This window comes from Lepisosteus oculatus, chromosome 3 (genome assembly GCF_040954835.1).
Source record: "Lepisosteus oculatus isolate fLepOcu1 chromosome 3, fLepOcu1.hap2, whole genome shotgun sequence".
In the NCBI taxonomy this organism is placed as follows: domain Eukaryota; kingdom Metazoa; phylum Chordata; class Actinopteri; order Semionotiformes; family Lepisosteidae; genus Lepisosteus; species Lepisosteus oculatus.
In genome coordinates this window covers 48,379,662-48,384,660 of record NC_090698.1, presented here as the reverse complement: position 1 = coordinate 48,384,660, position 4,999 = coordinate 48,379,662, and positions in this window count along the sequence as shown.

Below are 4,999 nucleotides of genomic sequence, written 5' to 3'. Positions count from 1 at the left end.
TTGCTGACAAGCCAGAGTAGCAGCAGAATGCTCAGAGGCAAAGAAGTACTATGTGAGCTGTTTTTTTGCGAACACTGGTGTCCTGTATGCTGTCAGCTTTTGTCTTGCATAATTCTCATTAGGAGCTTCTGTTTTCAAAGACTTTAGGGAATGGTGGCACACAATAGGCAACAACATTTAAAAAAACACATAAGTCTTACTCTCCTGTGTTTAACATGATGCCGTTTTCTCTTTCATCCAAAAAGAAAATGTAATAAAATTCAATACATTTATGTCTGGCAATTTAAACTGTGTTCATGGCAGATGACAGCAAGCCTACTGTATGTTACACTGATCCAAAGTTACCTTTTAATGGGTCTGCAAGAGAGAATTCATTTAATTTGACCAGAGGTCCAACTTTCACTCAGTGAAGGTGGTTTTGTATGTTCCCAGATGGTACAGCAGGCACATCACAGAAAAGTGTTATTGCCTGTAGACAACTGTTTTTACTCTAGAACTTTGTTACTGATTTTGTTCTGCTTTTTAACAGACATCAAGAGTCGAACAATAAGCAAAAAACAAACAAGTTATACATAATATAGATCTAAAGGTCTAAGCATATTGCAGTAGAAAACCATTAAACTACAAAAAACCACAATAGAATGTACAAGATGTTAGGTTTATTGCACACACATCATAGTTTTCTTTGATTGTGTTTCTTTAGATTTGCACTTCAGTCAGAGATCTCTCCAAACTATGGGCACTGATGCATTTGAACACATGAAAAATACTGTACTTTTGTGGGTTATATAAAATCATACCAAAATAAACACTTTGCTAGCAGATAAATTATTCACTTCTATATAGTATAACTTATTAGGATTTCAATTGCTATCTTAAACATCAGAAATAATAAGGAGAAGGAATTAAGAGTAGCAAAATTAAGTTTGTCTTTATTTTTAGATGGTCTGCAATTCGTGTCACTTGAAGCAGATAAATGAACCTGCAATGCAGGGACAAATATAGCTTTGACAGTACATTTAGAGATGTACTGTCTTATGTCATAAAATAAATTAAAATATTAAGATTGTGCTCTGTGCAAATTCCATTAAGTACTGTGTGAGTTTCTTAGCACTCTGTCCTTGTGCTATTAAGAAGTAATTTGGGATGCTACTGTGACACAGTGATACATTGACTATGGCTGCCCTCACACACCTATTTTATTCCAGTGTATCAGGACGCATTGATTGCAACATCTGGTCATTCTAGCATGTTTAATTCATTACTTGCATTTATAAAGTAAATATCCCAAAGAATCCCTAGGTACTTTACATATAGGAGAGGGTTCACTTCATCTGCCTGTGAACTACAGCATCGACCAGGGTGAAGAGTGGTGGCCATTAAGTGCCAGCAGCCCCACTAAACTGTAAATCACGTAAAGGACTAAAAGTCCCATCCAAAGTAAAGGGTGTTTACAGATGTTTGATTATCATTTACCAATTATAAGTGGCAGTGATCCGAAAACAAACTGTTTTATGGTCCTACAGGAAGAGAATGTTTTTGTGTGACTAGAGATCCAAATGTAGTTCAGGTGGGTAGCTGCGTCAGCATGCGTAAGCTGCAAAGGAACAAGTAATAGGTTTATTCCATGCTGAAAAAAAGAAGAAAGAGAACACAACGTTTCGGCCCTGGAGCCTTCTTCAGGTGTGAGAGAGACAGGGCAGTAGGCAAAGGTAAAGAACAAAGGTTGGGAGGGAGGAGGAGTGAGAGGCGGGAGCAGGGGACAGAAAGAGAGGCCAATCAAGAGGTGTGAAGTCAGAATGGGTGCAGAGAGGTGTGAAATGAAACTTCCAATGAATGGAGAAAATTTAAAAGAACAGTAATCTGTCGTTAAGGGAAGGGAGAATGTGTGATCCTAACTGCAGAATAATTTTAGTTTTGGTGGTCTTTCTGATGTATGAGTTCGGAAAACCGTCTTTGAGAACACAGACGGAGAAATTAGTGTGGTCGTGGCCGTCAGAGGTGAAATGAGAAACAATGGGTTTGGAGAGATCTTTAATCTTCACAGCCCTGACGTGTTCTCTGAAGCGGTCTCCGAGTCTCCTTCCTGTTTCTTCAATGTAGATGGCTGGGCATTTACCGCAAGAGATACAGTAAATAAGGTTGCTGGAGGTACAAGATGCTGTGATATTTAAATTAACCTGTAGGTGGAACCAAACATCCATCTGTATTTACAATATGGCTCAGCCGTTTGTACTGTATGTTTTTTTTAAACAACAGTACAGTAATATTTTACAGGAGACAATATGCATTTTCGTGAACAAGCATTGCCTGTATGTCCTCACAATATTTTATAGCACCTCACCCAAAATTTAGAAAACCTGTTGTCCTTTTCATTTTCTGAAATTATAGGTATGAATTTAGTTTTAAAAGTGTCATAGAAACAACTGCGTAATTTGGCTTAGATTGTTCTACATTGAAATGTTCAAGTCCTAACAGGTCTTTTTCATGATAATGTTTTGGTATCATCCTGTTAAGCAGTTTTGCTTTACATTATCTTTATGTAAAGATTTTAATTATTCTAAATAGGTAATTATTCAAACAAATTGTTAAAGCTTTGAAAGATAGTTCAGATAGTTCAGGGGGTATCCAGGCTTCAAGAGGTCTTTAACACAGATCTATTTAATTTTACTAATTACTAATCAATGTAATCTTTCTGCACACTACAGTTCAGGTAGTAATTAGTATATGGGAGACTTTCATGTATGTGATAATGTTGCAGAGTTACAGTATGCCATTAAGTTTCAATATCTTGTATGACTTTATGATCTCCATCGTAGCTTCCACTGGCCTGTTTAAAGGAAAGTCTGCATCCAGATGTTTGCAGCCAATTTCAGACAGCAGCTATATTGATTTGCTTCCTTAAATTATATTTATAGTAGATTATGCTTGCATAGGCAATGTTTCTTGCTTTTCTGTCATCAAAGACAGAAAAAAGATGTGTTCCCTGAATCGGTCAGCAGCTGGGCCACAGTATTTTCTTTTCATATGGATCCCAAACTTGTCAAGTCATTACTGCTGAAATCATACGTACATGGCTGCAGTGTTTTTTAAACCAAGCATTAAACTTGTTTTTAACTTGCTGCCAGGAGCAGATGGAAACAATCTATATTTGTACTTTGGTTTATTGAGTTTTTCTTTCTATGAAGTACTTGAGAAGATAATGCATTTCTCAGAGAAGTTGGTAAGTGAAAGCCTACTCCTACATTGCTTTCAGAACCAGCTAATTATTGTATGAAGTGATATATTTTTAAAATATCTATGCAGTAAGTTTGAAATGGGAGAATTTCAGTTTATTTTAATTAAATTACTTGATTGTTTTCACTTTCCTAAGTTCTTTATTAACATTAAAATGTTATAACAACCAAACTATCAGGGTTTTGATGGACCCTTCCCTGATAGTTGCCACTGACATTTAGACTTTACAAAGGGGTTTGATCATTAACCAAAGACCTGCTCTGCTCTATATGGTCAAATTGCTTTCCATCACAAACAGAGGTAGTTTGTTTGCTAGAAAAAAATCCCTATATCTTTAAGTGGAGTTAGAGTGTGAGCCCCCTAACCTTGATGGTGTACAAGTCATAGGTTAATTTACACAGGCGTGGATGCAGGAGCACTCATGAAAGCACACACACGTGGCTCAGGGATCCATACTGGAGTACTGCCTGCAAGGGGAATCAAACTTGCTGCCTTCTGGATTAAACCAAGATGCAGTTAAGACTGCATAATGCAAATGAGTCACTGTCAAAAAGCATTTATGAACTTGTACCCATTAGTTATTGTCATTTTATCAAAATACTGCACATCATTCCCTATTATTAAGTCTTTAAATTTTATAGTACGATGATGTGTGCTAATGTTATTTAATTCTGTAAATATCCTTGCATCTTATATTATACTCTAATAAATGATTATTATTTAAGAGGGATTTTTTTTCATTACTTTTCAATGCTGCTGTTTCATAGAAGTAAAAAAAAAAATTTGATCGTTTTGTTCAATTAGCTGGAATTTCATGATCTACTATTGGTAGCGTACTGTAGATGCTTATGTTCTTTACTTCTACATAAGTTAATACCTAGCATATTGGTTTCAATGAAATCATATGCTTGATTACAGTCAGTGCTAAAGGTTTCATTAAAGAATGCATTTTTGATCTCCAGTGGTTTAAACCAGACTTTTTTCCGGATTGTTCTTTCAGTGAATATAAAAAAAAATGACAAGGTTTAAAGAAGAATATAATTTGAATGGAATCTTAATCGAATGCACCAGCAGGAATTCATGGTTAATTTCAACAATTCATTCATTTCAACAGTGAAAAAGACCTTTTTCTGATGAAGCCATGGTTTTCTTAATACATCTTTGCAAGCAATAGGAAATGTCAGCTCTGCAGACGTTCAGTTGTATTATTTTCTCTTTCTAGAAATGCAGTATTGAAATGTTTTCTCCTTACCCTTTGTTTGGAGTACTAACAGTCCTGTGGTAGAGGAATTGTGTATAATTCAGTAATTGACGCAATTAGATTTACTATTGATTCAAAAACATTTACATGCAAAGCAGTACATACTGTATTCAAATAGGCATGTTGGTATCTAGCAGTAGGAAATGGAGAATTTCAAGTTACAAGTAAGGAACATCCTGACAGCTGTGTGCGTGCTTTTACCAAGATGAACACAATGGCAGTCTGATACGACAGACCTGCACATCTTATTAAATACCATGTCTAATATGTAAAGAGTTCTGTAAGAAGCTGTCATAAACACAACATCTTCACAATGAGCATTAGAAACTGACAAGCCTAAACCTGGTTCAGACAAATTTTGTGCCAGAAAATGGCATTGAGCTTACTTTCAATGTAACCTTGCCTAATTCATTTCAGATCAAACCAATAACTGATATGGTTATGCTTGTGCACTAACCCTTGACCCTGCATGTGCTTGTACTGTATATCCAACAACAGAAG